Raw genomic sequence first — 21,384 nt, 5'->3', positions numbered from 1 at the left:
CTGTCTTTTGAATAAAGAAATTATTGTTTTCATAAACAGTGGTCTTTCTGTTAATTGTTATTTATCATGAGCATAAAGGATAGCCTATGGATCCTATTACACTATTAATATGCACTTTCGATACACAAAAGAAATAAGTGCTTAGCAAGCATGAGAATATAACTTTCCAAAATTACAGTTTTCTACTTTTACTACAGTGAGACACAAAATTAACATATTTGTAAGATACTGACTCACCTTTTGCGGTTTACAACAGGCAGCAATGTGATCATTTACAAAGCAAAACTTTATAAGCCTCAGTTTTAAGAACTTTTAATTTTGAAGTTGGCAACAACATATTAATAAGCAGTTTTAATAGGAAAATTATTTTCAGTAAGCGTCATTTACTTTAACTCAATCTCTGGCTACATTAACTTTAACTTTCTTTTTACTATGTTCAAGAGACATTAATTAGCAAAACACTGGGCGTTAATGTCCTTTCAGTAAGGACACTCGGTAATCACTTTAGTTCAAACGGAGAGGAACCTGAGAGGTGTTATGATCAGAAAAAAATCAAGGTAGGTACATAAATTCAGTTATAAAGAACCTTATATTTGAGCACACTAACATATCCAATAAGCTGATCCTTCACTGTAGATTATTATAGTGTTCTGTTACAGTGACTGTGTAATAGGGTGGCGATTGCATGTTAGCAGGTGGATTTGCAGGTAGAATTGCTGGATTCTGTCATTTCTTGGTGGCTATGATAGATACCAGTTTCAGAAAATTTCCATCCATCCGAGGCATTGAAAGCGTCAGGATAAGCCTCTCTCGGAACCAGCACAATATACAACTTTTATATGGACAGTTCACAGTTTGGCAGCTCGTCCCCGACTGACTCTTGTTCCACCTTTTCTACCTAGGCCAACCAAAATTTGCGCGCGCTACTAAGTTCCGTTCCGGAGGGGAACCACACTACCTTTTACATACAAAATAACTAAGAATCCTAAGTGAAGGCCAGCAGTTTAGATAACAGCAAACAATCATTTTAAACAAAGCATAACCTTCGCACATACTAACATTTCTATAAAAATTATTTAAACCAAATTGCAATTATATACAGTAATTTCACATCGAGTATAGATTTAAGTGTCAGGAAGTCGTTTCTGAAAGTATTTGTATGGAGTGTAGCCATGTATGGAAGTGAAACATGGACGATAAATAGTTTGGACAAGAAGAGAATACAAGCTTTCGAAATGTGGTGCTACAGAAGAATGTCGAAGATTAGATGGGTAGATCACACAACTAATGAGTAGGTATTGAATAGAATTGGGGAGAAGAGGAGTTTGTGGCACAACTTGACTAGAAGAAGGGATCGATTGGTAGGGCATGTTCTGAGGCATCAAGGGATCACCAATTTAGTATTGGAGGTCAGCGTGGATGGTAAAAATCGAAGACCAAGAGATGAATACGCTGAGCAGATTCAGAAGGATGTAGACTATTGGGAGATGGAGTAGCATGGAGATCTGCATCAAACCAGTATCATGACTGAAGATCACAACAACAACAACAGTAAGTTTAGTCTCCCTCCAAATGAGACAAAGAATTTGAATGATAGATACACTACATTGCATAGAATCAAACCGACATCAAAGTTTTTTACACAGAAAAGAATAAACACTCTCATGATATCTATTCAATACAACATCATTTACAGGTACTCAGTGTTATAACATTAAACCAAAACAAAAGGCAAAATAAATCCGTACAGCATTAGAGCTATGGTGTTACAAGTGCACTCTTTCGTGAAGCCAAAAAGTGAACTACGGACAGCGCTTCATTTGCTGGTAGAAAACTCAAGAGGTATCTCATAGTTGTTTTGCTTCATCGTCCCAACGCAAGACAGATTTTTACTTTCTAACACGTCTTTCAAGTCAGTACTAGTAAATCAGTTGTCAGCTGTCACATCCCGGCCTGACTGATAAATACGATCACACAGTCGCAGAACAACAGCTGAAGGTTTATCGCTCTCCGTGCTGTAATCCTTCTGTCGGGCACGCAGACGGTTTTTATCGTCCTGACAATACGAAGTTTTTACGGTCCAGCTGGCCACCATCTTGAAGTGAGATTACAGGAGAAAATCACGCCGGGAGTGGGGTAACATCAGATACCCAGGGAACAGGCCGCTACGAGTGCGCGAGAAGCAGTAGTGTTGCCCTCTGCGAAGCGAAAAAGTGCAAAAAATGTTCAAATGTGTGTGAATTCCTAAGGGACCAAACTGCCAAGGTCATCGGTCCCTTGACGTCCACACTACTTAAAGTAATTTATGCGAAGAACAAAACACACACCCTTGCCCAATGGATGACTCAAACCTCCGGCAGGAGGGAAAAAGTGCAGTGCCACCGGAGGTAGAAAAGCTAATAAAATAGGATTCAACGTCTTGGTTAAAGGAAAACCTTAAATTATATTAATAATGTCCCCCGACAATCGTATTTCGATGGATTCCTTAAGCAGACAATTCTAGTAACCGGAAGCAGGAGCAATAATATGCGTCTCATTAAACGACCTATTATGCCCTTCATTGAGACAGAGCAAACTTGTGTGACGCTGATTTTCCACATATCGGTCATGAAGAGGAATATTCTGTCCACTATAAGAGTTTCCGTAATGGCAGAAAATTTTATATACTCCAGGCTTCCTCAATACCAAATCATCTGTAAAAGATCCAAGAAGGCCTCCAGTTTTGGCCTGAGGCAAAAAGGTACATTTAATATCGAGTTTTCTGAGGTTTCTTTAAATTTTCGAAGAAGTACTTCCTGCAAAGGGTAAAAAAGCAACTGATCTGCAAGTGCTCTATTTTGGTTCACATGGTGGTCCAAACTGGGAAGAATGAACAGTTTGGTGATCAACCTGTATATTCATTTTCTCTGTAAATAATCCAAAGATAATCCAGTTATTGCTTAAAAATTTTCAGATACGAAATAGCATAAGCTCTCTTGACCAATGTACGTAAAGCACTCATGCATTGATGTCGTGGATGACAACTAGTGCCGTATGCTTAGGTTTATGGTTACCCAGTGCCCAAAAGTCCCATTTTCTTTTTTGTGTACTAGAACATCCAAATGAGATAATTTGACATCTTTTTCAATTTCAATCGTAAATATGAACTGTGGATGAAGGCAGTTAAAATAATCTAAAAACCGATGAAGAGCTTCCGTTCCATGTGGTCAAGCGATGAAAATATCGTCTACGTATTTCAGAAAACATGTGGTGTTAACAGAATATGTCGTTAATGCGGCATGTTTAAAATTTTCCATGAAAAGATCGGCGACAATAGGCGGAAAAGGATTCCCCGTAGCCACAACTTCACCGTCAGTTTGTTCAAAAAATATACTCACTCCAAAAGAAATGCACACTATTTTTGTAAAAATACAGTTTTAATTTTGCATGCGGGAAAGTCTTACAGTGTGTAGATACATCCTTCCCGGTTGTTTTCAAACTTAGTTCAACCTGTTCCCGTGAGTGGCGCCGTCACAGCATGTCTTAAAGTTCGCTGCTACACTTGACGTTCGGCAGAAGCAACGTGCTGTCATAGAATTCCTGTGCTGTGAAAACGAGACAGTGAGAAACATCCACAAGTGGTTGGGAAAGGTGTATGGAGATGCTGCTGTCGATCGCAGTACAGTTAGTCTGTGGGCAAGCAGGTTAAGTGACGAAAGTGCTCCCTGCCGCCGTTGGATAAGTAGCTGCCAACAGCAAGTCGTATACTCTTAGCTCACTTATTTGTTAAATAGTTTAATTCTTAATTTCTTTGCGCGGTTTTGGGTACTTGCATTGTTTAATTCATAAATTTCTGGCGTATTGTAGTATTTGAGAGTTGGAGCATCGTGCTTTAGTACCTTAATAGTGTAAATTCGCGTAGTCTCCTTCCGCCGCCGAGCAGTGTGTCAACAGTGCGCAAGTAGCAGCATTACTGCATTTACTTGGCAATCTTGTATTTTAATAACCGTTTAAATTTTGTGTCGAGTTGTTTAGGCTCTCTGTAGATTAGTTCAGACGTTCTTTGCACAACAGTTTTTAGCATGGATAGGGACTGCAACTGCTGTGTTCGGATGCGGGCTGAGTTGGCATCCCTTCGGTCCCAGCTTCAGGCAGTGTTGGCTTCGATCATACAGCTTAAGGCTGTTGCCAATGGGCATCACTGTGGGGGTCCGGATGGGGGTTTGTCGGGGACGGCCAGCTCGTCCCACGCATCCCCCGATGGGAGTACAGCTGTGGCTGCCCGGGATGCTGCCCACATTGAGGCTGAACCCTCACCCATGGTTGAGTGGGAGGTCGTCTCAAGGTGTGGCAGTGGGTGAAAGACATTCCGGAGGGCTGAACGGAAGGCCTTTCCAGTTTGTCTGACGAACCGGTTTCAGGGTCTGTCTCCGGCGGATATTGATCTTCGGGCGGAGATGGCTGCTTGTCCTGTTCCAGAGGTTGCCCCTCAGTCTGCAAGATCCGGGCGGTCGCAAAGGGTGGGACTAGTGGTAATTGGGAACTCCAATGTCTGGTGCGTAATGGGGCCCCTTAGGGATATGGAAGCAAGAGAGGGGAAGAAAACCAATGTGCGCTTCGTATGCATACCGGGGGGAGTCATTCCAGATGTGGAAAGGGTCCTTCCGGATGCCATGAAGGGTACAGGGTGCACCCATCTGCAGGTGGTCGCTCATGTCGGCATCAGTGATGTGTGTCGCTATGGATCGGAGGAAATCCTCTTTGGCTTCGGGCGGCTATCTGATTTTGTGAAGACTGTCAGTCTCGCTAGCGGTATGGAAGTAGAGGTCACCATCTGCAGCATCGTCGACAGGACTGACTGCGGACCTTTGGTACAGAGCCGAGTGGAGGGTCTGAATCAGGGGCGGAGACGGTTCTGCAACCGTGTGGGCTGCAGATTCCTCAACTTGCGCCATAAGGTGGGGGGTTCGGGTTCTGCTGGGTAGGGCAGGAGTCCAATACACGCAGCAGGCGGCTACACGGGTAGCAGGGTTTGTGTGGCGTGGACTAGGAGGTTTTTTCGGTCAGATGGCCTCGGGCAAGTACAGAAAGGGCAACAGCCTCAAAGGATGCGGGGCAAAGTCAGGACATGCGGGGACCAAGCAGCAAGCGGTATTTTAATTGTAAACTGTGGAAGCTGCATTGGTAAAGTACCGGAACTTTAAGCGCTGATAGAAAGCACCGAAGCTGAAATCGTTATAGGTACGGAAAGCTGGCTAAGGCCAGAGATAAATTCTGCCGAAATTTTTACAAAGGCACAGACGGTGTTTAGAAAGAATAGATTGCATGCAACCGGTGGTGGCGTGTTTGTCGCTGTTAGTAGTAGTTTATCGTGTAGTGAAATAGAAGTGGATAGTTCTTGTGAATTATTATGGGTGGAGGCTATACTAAGCAAACCAAGCTAGGTTAATAACTGGCTCCTTTTACCGACCTCCCGACTCAGCAGCATTAGTGGCAGAACAACTGAGAGAAACTCTGGAATACATTTCACATAAATTTTCTCAGCATGTTATAGTCTTAGATGGAGATTTCAAGTTACCAGATGTAGACTGGGACACTCAGATGTGTAGGACGGGTGGTAGGAACAGAGCATCGAGTGACATTATACTGAGTGCACTATACGAAAATTTCCTCGAGCAACTTAACAGAGAACCGACTCGTGGAGATAACATCTTTGACCTAGTGATAACAAACAGACCCGAACTTTTCGACTCTGTAAGCGCAGAACAGGGAATCAGTGATCATAAGGCCGTTGCAGCACCCCTGAGTATGGAAGTAAATAGGAATATAAAAAAGGGAGGAAGGTTTATCTGTTTAGCAAGAGTAATAGAAGGTAGATTTCAGACTACCCAACAAATCAAAACGAAAATTTCTGTTCCGACACTGACAATGTTCAACGTTTATGGAAAAAGTTCAAGGCAATCGTAAAACGCGTTTTATACAAGTACGTGCCGAGTAAAACTGCGAGGGACGGGAAAAACCCACCGTGGTTCAGCAACAAAGTTAGGAAACTACTGCGAAAGCAAAGAGAGCTTCACTGCAAGTTAAAACGCAGCCAAGCGTAAAGAGGGCTATGCGTGAAGCGTTCAGTGAATTCGAAAGTACAATTCTATGTACCGACTTGACAGAAAATCCTAGGAAGTTCTGGTCTTACGTTAAAACAGTAAGTGGATCGAAACAGCATATCAAGACATTCCGGGAAGATGATGGCATTGAAACAGAGGATGACACGCTTAAAGCTGAAATACTAAACACCTTTTTTCAAAGCTGTTTCACAGATGAAGGCCGCACTGCAGTTCCCTCTCTAAGTCCTCGCACAAACGAAAAAATGGCTGACATCGAAATAAGTGTCCAAGGAACAGAAAAGAAGCTGGAATCACTCAAAAGAGGAAAGTCCACTGGACCTGACGGGATACCAATTCGATTCTGCACAGAGTACGCAAAAGAACTTGCACCCTTCTAACGGCCGTGTACCGTAAGTCTCTAGAGGAACGGAAGGTTCCAAATGATTGGAAAAGAGCACAGGTAGTCCCAGTCTTCATCAAGGGTCGTCGAGCAGATGCGCAAAACTATAGACCTATATCTCTGACGCCGATCTGTTGTAGAATTTTATAACATGTTTTTAGCTCGCTTATCATGTCGTTTCTGGAAACCCAGATCTACTCTGTAGGAAACAACATGGATTCCGGAAACAGCGATCGTGTGAGACCCAACTTGCTTTATTTTTTCATGAGACCCAGAAAATATTAGATACAGGCTCCCAGGTAGATGCCATTTTCCTTGACTTTCGGAAGGCGTTCGATACAGTTCTGGACTGTCGCCTGATAAACAAAGTAAGAGCCTACGGAATATCAGACCAACTGTGTGGCTGGATTGAAGAGTTTTTAGAAAAAAGAACACAGCATGTTGTTCTCAATGGAGCGACGTCTACAGACGTTAAAGTGACGTAATGGCGTGCCACAGGGGAGTGTTATGGGACCATTGCTTTTCACAATATATATAAAATGACCTAGTAGATAGTGTCGGAAGTTCCATGCGGCTTTTGCGCGAATGATGCTGTAATATACAGAGAAGTTGCAGCATTAGAAAAATGTGGCCAAGTCCAGGAAGATCTGTAGCGGATAGGCACTTCGTGCAGGGAGTGGCAACTAACCCTTAACATAGACAAATGTAATGTATTGCGAATACATAGAAAGAAGGATCCTTTACTGTACGATTATATGGTAGCGGAACAAACACTGGTAGCAGTTACCTCTGTAAAATATCTAGGAGTATGCGTGCGGAACGATTTGAAGTTGAATGATCATATAAAATTAATTGTTGGTAAGGCTGGTACCAGGTTGACATTCATTGGAAGAGTCCTTAGAAAATGTAGTCCACCCGTTCGACCTATACTTGAGTATTGTTCATCAGTGTGGGATCCGTACCAGATCGGGATGACAGAGGAGATAGAGAAGATCCAAAGAAGACCGGCGCGTTGCGTCACAGGGTATATGGTAACCGTGATAGCGTTACGTAGATGCTTAGCAAACTCAAGTGGTAGACTCTGCAAAGACAGGCGCTCTGCATCACAGTGTAGCTTGTCCAGGTTTCGAGAGGGTGCGTTTCTGGATGAGGTATCGAATATATTGCTTCCCTCTACTTATACCTCCCGAGGAGATCACGAATGTAAAATTAGAGAGATTCGAGCGCGCACGGACGCTTTCCGGCAGTCGTTCTTCCCGCCAACCACACGCGACTGGAACAGGAAAGGGAGGTAATGACAGTGGCACGTAAAGTACCCTCCGCCACACACCGTTGGGTGGCTTGCGTAGCATAAATGTAGATGTAGATGTAGAAATGTAGATGTAGAAAGCGGGCACGGCAATATTGAGGATTGTCTTCGCAGCGGCAGGCTTCGTACTGCACACACTCGAGACAATGTGCAGAGAGTTAACGAATTGGTGACGGCTGACAGACGCATCACAGTGAACGAATTGTCACACTACGTTGGGACAGGGGAAGGAAGTGTTTGCAGAATACTGAAAGTGTTGGCGTTGAAAAAAGGTTTGTGCCTGGTGGGTTCCCAGGATGTTGACAGTGGCTCACAAAGAAACAAGAAAAACGGTATGGAGCGAACAGTACGAGAATGGTGGAGATGAATTTTTTGGAAGAATTGTGACAGGTGATGAAGAGGCGATTAATGGAGTGGCATCATGCAAATTCACCCAAGGAAAAAATAAATTCAAAACCACACTTTCTGCTAGAAAAGTTGAGGCTATGGCTGTTTTCGATTGCGGACTCTTGCTTGTGGGCATCATGCCAAGTGGAACCACAATAAATTCTGATGCGTATGTGACGACACTGAAGAAACTTCAAGCTCAACTGAGTCGTGTTCGACCACATCGGCAAAATCAGGATGTTTTACTGTTGCACGACAATGCACGGCCATATGTAAGTCAAAAAACCATGGGAGCGATCACAAAACGCGGATGGACAACACTGAAACACCCGCCTTACAGTCCGGACCTGGCTCCATGTGACTATCATCTCTTTGGGAAACTGAAAGTCTCTCTTCGTGGAACAAGGTTTGAAGATGATGACTCCCTTGTGCACGCTGCCAAACAGTGGCTCCTACAGGTTGGTCCAGAATTTTACCGCGCGAGTATACATGCGCTGGTTGCAAGATAGCGTGAGGCAGTTTGGAGGGATGGAAATTATGTGGAACTCGAAAATCTTGTTCCTAAAGGATGTATCTACACACTGTAAATCTTTCCAACATGTGGAATAAAAGATGGATTAAAAAAAATAGTGTGAATTTCTTTTGGAGTGACCCTCGGATCATTGAATAAAAACTATATCAATGCCAATACATGGCGACAGAGCTCAGTGGTTTTACCATCGAAAAGCTGACCAGACACCAACATGGACTCCTCCAAAAGTACTTGAGTACAAAGTGAAACAACATCAAAATTAATTAGAAGGTCAGATGTTTCATTGCATAGAGTCTTCAAGTGTTGATTAAAATAGGTAGAGTCGGATACGTGATGTTCACATTTCCCCACATGAGGGCTAAGGACAGAACCAAGTAAGAGAGCCTAAATTGCTGAATATCGGACGAAGGGTTCTTTCAGGCTCATGAACTTTGGGTAAAGCGGAAGACCTGAGAGGTACAAGCGCTCCTGGATGAAGTTTTCTAGTGATGACCTCAGGTAAGAAGCTCTTCATAATAAATTAGATGGCCTTCCGCTTTATTCGCTCTCTACTGTCGCTTCGTAGTTTACAATACACAGAATCCTCCAATAAAGACGCGATTTTTGCTAGATAATTTCCTGGAGAGAGAAGAACAGTGGCACTGTGTTTCTTGGGAGGAAGAACTAAAAGGTACTTATCTTCTCTCAACGACAGAATGGCCTTTCTTTCACTATACGAAGACGTGCTCCCGTCTAAATTGGATTCAGTATCTAAAGATTCGTATTTTTTTGTGTTTGGCGCTTTCTTATCGTCTGTTTTCTGTATCCTGGGATTGGTTTGACGAAACTTCTTGGATCTATTCGTAATGAACGCAGAAGAGCATTGTTAAGAATCGGTCTTCGGAGCTTCATCGACTTCACCAAAAAGCGTCCATATGCGACGATATCACTCACCGCTGGAATGTTATTAATTTTACCGATATGAATTTGGACGACACTATATTGTCGGATTTGGAGGAAGTTCCACACCGAAAACGTGGCCTATTGTTAATTTTATTAGTGCTGTGGAGCAGGCCAGCGCTCGCTTTCATGAAGATCGGGCAAAGGAAATTAGACAGAAAATCTCTCATCATCTTCGTCGAGCTCAACCGTCACGGAGTAATATTTATCCCAGCGAAAGCGAGACCATTCTGTCATTTATAAGGATCTCTTAGTTCTGCTTGCTGCTAAAGTGCCACTATTCTCTCTTGTGAAGATTTTTGGTAAAAAAAAATGGCCTGTTTATTGAAGGATTCTGCGTATCGTAAACTATGGAGCGGTCTTATACACCGAATAAAGCGGAAGACCATCTCACTTATTAAGAAGAGCTCTTACCTGAGGAAATCACTAAAAAACCTCACCGAAGGGCGGTTGTACCACCCAGGTTGTATGCTTTGCTCAAAGTTCACAATCCTGGAACTCCCCTTAGTCCGATCTTCAGCACTTTTGTATAATCTCGCTAAATATCTTACTTCTGTCCTTAGAACTCATGTGAGAAAATGTGAACATCACGTATACAACTCGACCGGTTTTATTCAACGTTTGAAGCCTCTATGCCTGGAATACTTGACCTAGTTAGTTTTGATGATGTTTCACTTTGTACTCGGGTACCTTTGGAGGAGTCCATGTTGCTGCCTGGTCAGCTTTTGGATGATAAAACTCCTGAGCTCTGTCGCCATGTGTTGGCAATGACATAGATTTTATTCGATGATATATTTTTTGAACAAACTGACGGTGACGGTGTAGCTACGGGGAATCCACTTTCCCCTATTGTCGCCAATCTTTTCGTGGAAGATTTTGACATATTCTGTTAACCCCAATTATTTTCTGAGATACGTAGGCGATATTTTTATCACGTGGTCACATGGAACGGAAGCTCTTCATCGGTTTTTAGATCATTTTAACTCCCTTCATCCACACATCACATTTTCAATGGAAATTGAAAAAGATGACAAATTATCGGGTGACATTATTAATAGTGATTGAAGTTTCTCTTTAAGCAAGATGTGGGATCTTATTTTCTTAGGTATAAAATAAAAACGGTCTGGTTTGCGACCGGATGAATCTTAGTTTGCAATTCGTCACTTTTGTTAGTTTTTCTATCGCAGGGGCGCTGCAGTTTTTCGCTTCGCAGAGGGCAACGCTCCTGCTTCTCGTGAACGCGTAGCGGCTTGTTGCCCGGATATAAAGGAACCGTTGTACCTGATATTACTTCAGTTCAGACGTGATAACTTGTAGGTCGATGAAATCCGGCTGTATACCCGTGAAAATCAACAACGTTTTTTAACACCGGGAAAGTCTATCTAATAATACAATCTTACTGGTTGTAACCCAGCTTATCTCCAAATTAAAATGGTAAAATACTTGAGAAGACACATGAGCATATATCTTAGTTCTATATTTATTTGGTTTTTTGCTATATATTGGTGAAAACTGCACATTCCATGAAATTCTTTCAGTTTCTTATCTATTGTGACATTTTTCTTCCGAGAATACAGATATGGGATTGATGGCAGCTCTTCAGAAAATATAGAAAATATTTTCAAAATTACTTATCTGGCTAATGGTCTCCTTTCATCTCGAGTCGTACGATTGTCACAACTAAGGCACCGCATAATGAATCTGAAAGGTTTTATGTTCATTAAGAGAAATTTTTTTCAATGCCGTCCCCATGAGTTTCTCATGATCCTCTAAGCTTAGTCTTTTTACCTCTGTTAACACCAACTAAAAATAAGAGACTGATTAAGCTTTTCAATTCAGTAAATTAACGTTTTGTTTCTCTGACGCCGAGATGAAGCTTTGATGCTCTCAAGATAATGATTTGTGTACTATACTATCAGTATAATAGTCAAAATATCGTCTTCCGAGGGTTCTCGCTGCTTTCCTTGCACATTTAAGTCCAGATATCTTTCGAGTAATATTGTGGGCCCTGAAACGTACCTTCAGCGATGGCGGATTTTTATTCCATTGTGACTCTTTCTTTTTTCCAGTACAATAACGCTCGTTTTCCTAAAGTACTTCTTTTTCAACTTCACTGCCGTCTTTTCTGCATGTGTATCTTCCCTCCGAATTTCAACTACATCATCAGAATCTGTGTTCACTTCGTCCCCAAAACCCTGTTCAACTTTATTAATAACTTTTTTGAACGACTTTTGTATTTCTTTAACATGATTTGGGTCGAGGAGGTTATACGTCTTACGGCACCTTGACATAATCAAGGATGTGCCACATAAAATCGTAAAACTCTTGTAAAATAACCAGTCAGGCACAAAGCTAATTTGGTGATTGATATTCAGAGAGTCGTATTAGGGAATGAAACAGTCAATAAGAAATAAGCGCATTTACATTCTAATTTAGTTTTGTGCTACTTACTAAGTTATGTTGAAAACCGAAGAAATGAGCTGTTGAAACGCGAACAGGTGCAATGTATCAAATTGAGCAGCCAACACATAATTCGATAAAGGGCTTTCACTTCGATACTGAAGCACACAACAATGAAGAGCGTCGGAGAAGGGAAGCTAATAGCGGCATTGCTGTCAGTTTATGACAATTTACAGCAACTCTGGACGTGTATCAATTCGAACAGCAAGGTCCGACGAAAGGTTTACATCAAGAGGGTGCTGTCAGCACCAGATGAGAGGCAAGAATCCTGCCTCGGGCATGGATGTGTGCGATGTCGTTAGGTTGGTTAGGTTTAAGTAGTTCTAAGTCTAGGAGACTGATGACCTCAGATGTTAAGTCCCATAGTTCTTAGAGCAATTTGAACCTCGGAGTTCCCAAGCTCCACTCGGAGTGGAGATCAGATGCTGCTGCCAATCTGATAAATGATCAAATGGCTCTGAGCACTATAGGACTTAACATCTATGGTCATCAGTCTCCTAGAACTTAGAACTACTTAAACCTAACTAACCTACGGACATCACGCAACACCCAGCCATCACATCTACATCTACATCTACATGACTACTCTGCAATTCATATTTAAGTGCTTGGCAGAGGGTTCATCGAACCACAATCATACTATCTCTCTACTATTCCACTCCCGAACAGCGAGCGGGAAAAACGAACACCTAAACCTTTCTCTTCGAGCTCTTATTTCTCTTATTTTATTTTGATGATCATTCCTACCTATGTACGTTGGGCTCAACAAAATATTTTCGCATTCGGAAGAGAAAGTTGGTGACTGAAATTTCGTAAAAAGGTCTCGCCGCGACGAAAAACGTCTATGCTGTAATGACTTCCATCCCAACTCGTGTATCATATCTGCCACACTCTCTCCCCTATAACGTGATAATACAAAACGAGCTGCCCTTTTTTGCACCCTTTCGATGTCCTCCGTCAATCCCACCTGGTAAGGATCCCACACCGCGCAGCAATATTCTAACAGAGGACGAACGAGTGTAGTGTAAGCTGTCTCTTTAGTGGACTTGTTGCATCTTCTAAGTGTCCTGCCAATGAAACGCAACCTTTGGCTCGCCTTCCCGACGATATTATCTATGTGGTCCTTCCAACTGAAGCTGTTCGTAATTTTAACATCCAGGTACTTAGTTGAATCGACAGCCTTGAGAATTGTACTATTTATCGAGTAATCGAATTCCAACGGATTTCTTTTGGAACTCATGTGGATCATCTCACACTTTTCGTTATTTAGCGTCAACTGCCACCTGACACACCATACAGCAATGTTTTCTAAATCGCTTTGAAACTGATACTGGTCTTCGGGTGACCTTACTGTACGGTAAATTACAGCATCATCTGCGAACAATCTAAGAGAACTGCTCAGATTGTCACCCAGGTCATTTATATAGATCAGGAACAGCAGAGGTCCCAGGACGCTTCCCTGGGGAACACCTGATATCATTTCAGTTTTACTCGATGATTTGCCGAGGCAGAGAAAATCCCTGATCCCGCCGGGAGAACGCTACCACATGTCCACGAGCTTCGGAGAATCTGATAAATGAATATGTTGCCTTTTTCATGTAAGAACAGTGCAAAGAAACAGAATCTTCAGTCAAAGGCGCAAACAGGGTTATTATGTTTCATGATTTTGGCACCGGCGGTGGAACGAGGAGATGGACGAAAAGAAGATTGGAAGAAATACGAGGTGCGACAATAAAGTAATGAGACTGATGTGGAAAAAAATGTTGCCTACCGTTTTAGTCAAGTTTAGTGTTGTCTCTTTCAAAGTAGTTCCCTTCTGATTGCACACACCTTTTCTCGCGCTTTTGCCATTGATGGTAACATTTCTGGAACTCATCTTCTGTAATATCCTCCAAGACCCTCGTCACAGCTTTTTGGACATCTTGTGCTCTTTCAAAATGGTGTCCCTTCACTGCTATTTTGACGCTTGGAAATAGAAAAATCTCGCACGGAGGGATATCTGGTGAATAAGGTGACTGTGGTAGTACTGAAATTGGTTTTGAGGTTAAAAATTGCTGTACTGACAGAGAAGTATGGGATGGCGCATCATAGTGATGCAGAATCCAATAATCAGCGATGTTGGCACCGCACGAAGAACTCTTTTACGAAGTCTTTCTAAAATTTCTTTGTATATATTGATTAACTGTTTGTCCAGGAGGCACCCACTCTTTATGAACAATTCCCTTGGAATCAAAGAAGCACGCAAGCATGCAATTCATTTTTGACTTTGACAAGCGAGCGTTTTTGATCCGGGTGATCCTTTTGAGCATCATTGCGAACTTTGGCGTTTTTTCTCTGTATTGTACTGAAAATCCAACTTTCACCACCAGTGACAACACGGCTCAACAATTCTGGATTGATTTCCGTTTTCTCTAACAGATCGACAGTCACATTTATCCGTGTTTCTCGCTGTTGGGGTGTGAGAGTTTTGGAGACTATTTTTGCACAAATCTTTCTCATACCAAGATCTTCATTTATTATTTGACGAACCGTTCCTCAATTGATGTTCAGTTCTTCAGCAACAATTTTCAAGGATAACCTTCGATCAGATCGTACGAGTTCACACACACTGGCCAAGTTGACATCCTTCTGTGAGGTTGATGGTCGTCCACTGCGGTCTTCATCTTCAATATTCGTTCTGCCTTCCCGAAACATTTTATGCCAACGAAAAACTTGAGCTCTTGACATAACCTCCTCACCGAAAGCCTTATGAAGCTTACCGTAAGTTGTCGCGTTTTCACCCACTTTAAGGCAAAAGGAAATGGCACAAAAAATGGCTCTGAGCACTATGGGACTTAACTTCTGAGGTCATCAGTCCCCTAGAACTTAGAACTACTTAACCCTAACTAACCTAAGCACAGCACACACATCCATGCCGTAGACAGGATTCGAACCTGCGACCGTAGCGGTCGCGCGGTTCCAGATTGTAGCGCTTAGAACCGCTCGGCCACCCCGGCCGGCGAAATAGCACACCGTTGCGCAATATTATGCGGTTTCATTTCCGTGACGAGAGACACAAACACGTGTTAATTTATTACAGCACAACTCATGACTGAGCACTTGCATTGATGTGCCGCTTGGACTAGAAACAGCTTATAGACCAAGGTCAAAGATATTTTGCCTAAGCAAGCCTACAGGATTGCCACATCTTGCAACGAAAATCAGTCTCATTACTTTATTTTCGAACCTCGTACGTAACTGGGCAATGCCTCAGCTAATTTTTGTGTAAATAAGAGTATGCCAAACAGTTTCCATTCTCATGGACTTAGAGTTCATATGGAAAAACAAAAATGTTTTCATTTCATGAGATGTCTTACACTGCAGCAACTCTCACTCGATTTTGGAAGAAATATTCACTAAAATTACATGGTCTTTTAAGATGTGATCTTCGTAACTCCGTAAGCAACGCCCTACCTTTCCATTGTTTTTGCTCTCAACGTTAGTCATCTACATCTACATCTACATCCATACTCCGCAAGCCACCTGACGGTGTGTGGCGGAGGGTACCCTTAGTCCCTCTATCGGTTCTCCCTTCTACTCCAGTCTCGTATTGTACGTGGAAAGAAGGATTGTCGGTATGCTTCTGTGTGGGCTCTAATCTCTCTGATTTTATCCTCATGGTCTCTTCGCGAGATATACGTAGGAGGGAGCAATATACTGCTTGACTCTTCGGTGAAGGTATGTTCTCGAAACTTTAACAAAAGCCCGTACCGAGCTACTGAGCGTCTCTCCTGCAGAGTCTTCCACTGGAGTTTACCTATCATCTCCGTAACGCTTTCGCAATTACTAAATGATCTTGTAACGAAGCGCGCTGCTCTCCGTTGGATCTTCTCTATCTCTTCTATCAACCCTACCTGGTGCGGATCCCACACTGCAGAGCAGTATTCAAGCATTGGGCGAACAAGCGTACTGTAACCTACTTCCTTTGTTGTCGGATTGCATTTCCTTAGGATTCTTCCAATGAATCTCAGTCTGGCATCTGCTTTACCGACGAGCACAAACAGCATGCTGAAAAGTGTGATTGAGCGCAAATTGTCATTCGTTAAGTCTTACATCTTACATTATGGTTAACAAAATGTAATTGAACGCTCGAAAATATTTTAAAACTAGCGTAGATTCTAATATCGCGGATGTGATGTAGAAGCTTTCAGTAGCGTGTGCTGTCGCTAACCGTGGAGGACAACTGCCACTCTTCACAGCTATTTTGTTGTAGCGAGAGTCTTCACTGAGCGTTCAGCGAAGATGAATCACAAGGATAAACTCGCTCTTTTCCTTGGGCTTGTTTAAATATTTGCGTTTGCCCTTTGGCAGTGCTTTCGCACCCGCCGTTTTCCAAAGATAATCGGAATAGCTGACTGCTCAAGTACTGAACTGTTCAAACTATTTTTACGATATTGTCGTAACAGGTCATACACCTGAAGAAAACATTGCATGTTTGCATGCTTCGCTTTGTGTTATCTGATGCAGGGCAAACTTGATTTTTTTTTAAAACCTGAGTTGCAGTATCTTGGTCATGTCATAAACAGTCGAGATGTACATCCTCTTCTGTCACATTTTTTAGACCTACGATACCTGCCAGTTCCTCGTAATGTCACAGAATTACAGTCAGTATTAGGGAAAATATGCTATTATATTTGGTTCATACCGAATGCCGCACAAATCACAGCTCCATTGCATCGCCTGCGTCGCAAGTATGTCCCCTTTGTTTGGAAAGCTGAGTGCCAAAAGGCTTTCCAAAACTTAAAGACGGGTTGCTCAGTGATCGATGGTTGGCTCACTTTGATTTTGAAAAACCGGTTGTGTTGCAAGTTGACGGTTCATGTTACGGAATCAAAAAAATGATTCAAATGGCTTTGAGCAGTCCTTTATATTTGCCTCGAAGGTTTGCTTGAAGTCATAGTGTCGGAAAATGGCCCTCAGTTCACGTCAAACCAATTTGAAACCTTCTGTGAAAGCAATGGCATACATCCTCTAACTAGCGCATCGTTCTATTCACAGTCCAACGGCGAAGCGGAAAGTTTTGTCAGAACCTTCAAGCAGCAGACGGCCAAACTTTTCACACCACTCTTCAGGGATCAAGCAATGCAACTGTTTCTCGCCTCCTATAATTCACATCCACGAGATGGACCATCGCCGGCGGAATTGCTTCACGGCCGCCGCCATCGGACACTCCTCCACCTGCTCTACCTTCCTCAGCATCCGGCGCCGTAGGAAGGCCGCAAATATCGCTTCGTGCCGCATGATACTGTGTTTTTCAGAGTTTTTAGCGGCAGCAGACGGTGGGTGCGCGGCGAGATCCTTCGTCCACTTGGCGCATGCATGTATCTCATTTCAGGCTAAGACGAGTTGCAGCACCGACATCACAGTCACGTGCACGGTGATGCTTCTCTGTCTTTTGCCCCAAATTCACGGATCCCGAAAACAGTGCAACCACAGACGCTGCCAGAGGGTGTCACCATGACACCCCGGGACGACACCATGGAGACGGAGCCTGCGCCTCCTACGTCTCCTCTTGTCCTAGCGATGGAGCTGGACTCGATCACGCCGCCGCAGCTGAAGCCTTCTACATCTTGTTATGGGCCTCAGGAGGTGGCCGCGTACCCTTCTGGGCGTTTTCTGGGGGACGTTTCCACCAGAGTGAATTCCGGATGGCGGGGTACGGCCAGAAATCTGACGTCCCCTGCACTCACAGCTTTCGACGCCTTGCAGCGTCCACGGTCCTGCCTTCCCTCCTGTTGTTGTGCTCTGTTTACGCAGACGGGGGGGGGGGGGGGGGGGGGAAGGGGGGCGGGAAGTGTTACGGCGTAAAGTCAAAAAGTGATGCGCCGACAGGCCATTCGGCTACGATAGAGAACAGATGGCTGTGAGAAGACGTCAGCCAATTGCACGCTGACCGATCCCTCACCAGGACGACAACGCGACAAAACAAAATGGCTCTGAGCACTATGGGACTTGACTTCTGAGGTCATCAGTCCCCTAGAACTTAAAACTACTTACACCTGATTAACCTAAGGACATCACACACACCCATGCCCAAGGCACCATTTGAACCTGCGACTATAGCGGTCGCGCAGTTCCAGACTGTAGCGCCTAGAACAGCTCGGCCACTCCGGCCGGCGACAACAACGCGACAGTAGCGGTCCCTATGTGAATAGGACATAAAGGCCGCGACCGTCGTTACAAGGCCACGCACGAGTTCAACAGTAGCCCCAAGGCTAGTATAGCAGCGACTTACGATTGCCTATACTGAAGAAACTTGATTATTTCGTGTGTCGCCCTTTGCTTGGACACATGTGTGTATCGCAAAGTTAAGTAGTGTCTCTTTTCATTTTTTAATAAAACTCATTAATATGATTTGTTTGTATTGTTTGTCTAGCGAAGAGAGTACGTAGGATTCCTAGACTCCTCATATTCGACGACGAGCATAGAGACATAAAATATATAACACCTGGAAGCAATCTTTCTATAGCACTCGAAATTTTAAATTTGATTTATGAGGAAAGATGATACATAAATGCAGCAAAAGTACTAAAGCAGGAATGGGTTGAAGATGAACGCAAGACGCCCGACTGCAGCTAAGACAGACGCCAAGTATACCAGCGATGTGGTTCAGTGTTAAGGCAATGTACTCGTCTTCGAGAGGTTGGTGACCCAAATCTCCATAAACCCATTCATATTAAAGTTTTCCGAGTTTTCCATAAATTAGCTATTGCTAAAGTTGGAATGATATATTTGACAAGAATGTTCCAAATTTCTTTCTCGTCCTTTCCTAGCCCGACCTTGTGGTACATCTCCAATGACCCGGCCTTCAATATGACCAAAACCTAAATATTTCTTTGATTCCACGTACAGTTAAACCAAAGGAACCTTCGTATAGAAATAATCAGCAGCTAGTTATATAAGAGAAATTTGATTTCTTAGTCGGTTTTAGGCACTTAACGTCCTTGTTCAGACGGTTACACTTATCGCATTATTAGTGAGTGTCAACAATAAGATGCGGGCAGCTTATTGGTGTCGTCCTGTTGTTGAAGTGTTTGTACATGTACTATGAACCACATGACTACATTAGTGTACTGTATGAATCTGATTGCTGAGACACACAAAAAATGTGACAGGTACAAACTTCTAAAGAAGAAGTGTCTGAAACCGGTCAAAAAATAAAATTTCTCTTATGCATCTGGTTGCTGATTACGTAGATATATAAAACTACAGTTGCTGAAGGTGGGTAAAATATTAAAACAAACCTTTCTGTGAACGAAACCTAAAGCTACGATGGTAAGCCAACTGTCATAAAAAACGTTAGGTTTAAAGGTAGAAGGAATGTATAGAAGGGCTGTAAAACCAAAAACGTGAAGACCTCATTATGTCAAATGAAGGAGATGTGAACAATAATTTGAGATGGTACGAACAAGACATATGTCAGTAGTCTCCTTTGCAGACTAACTACGTTTTTCTGGTATCCCCCTAATAAAAAGAAGTCTGAGACCAGCCTATGACTGAACCTATTTAAGTCAATTGACAAGCAATAAGAGACTTCTGTTAACACAAACCCAAAAATTACTTCTGTTTTATAATTAATGGTGTGCGGGAGCAAGTCAGATAGTTGAAAATGCATGTGTATTTACAATACGTTAAAAGACTTCTCTAGTAACGACATACTTATACGATAGAAGGAAATGTCTTTACACTGGATCAGTCGGTAGCGGCTGAACTGTGTTGTGTTGGACGAATTTTGATGTACGTCTCATAATGAGCTTTTAATCCCCCCCCCCCCCCCCCTCCTTCTACTTATAGTCCATATTAACAATGTCTTTTATGGAGTTTTGAGAGGAGCTTAGATTACAGTAAACTTTCCAGTTTACTTAACTTTTCATGTCGAGCTGGCTCCACTTTTTCATGCCTAGGGGTCTGATTCTTAAAGATTTAAATGTCACATCAGTTTCTTACGGGTGCTTTCAACTTCATAAATCTGAAGACTGTTGTTGCAGCAATGCTTTTACGTAAATATATTTTCTCACATTTTAGTATATCATATAGTGTTTTGTTTTTTCCCATTAACAAAGCCAAAAATAGATTGTTCGCACAAAAATACAAAAATACGTCCGATCACATCAGAGGATGCTTACGACTCCCCATGATGCAGAATTAACAATATTCAAAGGACTTACTATTTTTCTTAACAAATTAATTTCCACTAGTTTCTGTTACATTATTAATTTAGATTATTATTTCATAAATAGATCCACAAATAAACATAGTAAACAGTACAGGATTGCGTAATTAATGATAGAAAATTTAAGTGTGCCAGTGATTCGTAATGTCAAATGTTTCTAAAAAAGTAATTTCAACTGTACATTCAGAAACAGTACTTATCGATTGCAACATAGAAACTAAAACATATTGTAAAGTGGTTCCTTCACATAAATTTTAGCTACGTAACGTACTGTGTGTAAAATTATTTGAATGTTTTCAGAAATGCAACTGAGATAATGTTGAGATGTTCACAGTTTGAAAAATAATGCTGGTATCGACAACTACTGTGGAGAAGAGGTACTGCTAGAGAAAGATGTCCCGTTACAAGTTGTAGAAGGGGTGAAGCCGGCAGCATTGAAACGAATATGGAAAGAAATAATAGTAAATAGTAACAAATAACGCCAAGTTCCTGTTTTAAAAGTAAGATGTCCCTCAGTGCAGTTGCAAAGAGATTGAAAAAAAAACAACCTCTATACCTGAACGACACAGATGCGAGGGCCGGCCGCTGTGGCCGAGCGGTTCTAGGCGCTCAGTCCGGAACCGCGTGACTGCTACGGTCGCAGGTTCGAATCCTGCCTCGGGCATGGATGTGTGTGATGTACTTAGGTTAGTTAGGTTTAAGTAGTTCTAAGTTCTAGGGGACTGATGACAACAGATGTTAAGTCCCATAGTGCTCAGAGCCATTTGAACCATTTTGAACAGATGCGAGGTAATAATTTAGTAAGGTAGGAGGTGACCTTTAAGTATGTAATTGAGTAGGGACTCAGACTAAAATCATTTTAAAGCTGTTGGTTTTTGGTATGAACTTCTCTGAATTCACTGAGGTGTCTCTGTAGTTCTGTGATCGTGCAGCACAATTAAATTGGGATACCTAGCAGTACAACGCACTTGAAGATAGGCGGTCAGCTGTTACTCCAATACTGTAACCAAATTAGCTATGTAGGACGGGTATTACATATGGCCCGTTTCTGTTTAGTTTCAA

Source organism: Schistocerca gregaria, chromosome 3 (genome assembly GCF_023897955.1).
Source record: "Schistocerca gregaria isolate iqSchGreg1 chromosome 3, iqSchGreg1.2, whole genome shotgun sequence".
In the NCBI taxonomy this organism is placed as follows: Eukaryota; Metazoa; Arthropoda; class Insecta; order Orthoptera; family Acrididae; genus Schistocerca; species Schistocerca gregaria.
Note: the sequence above shows the minus strand (reverse complement) of the source record.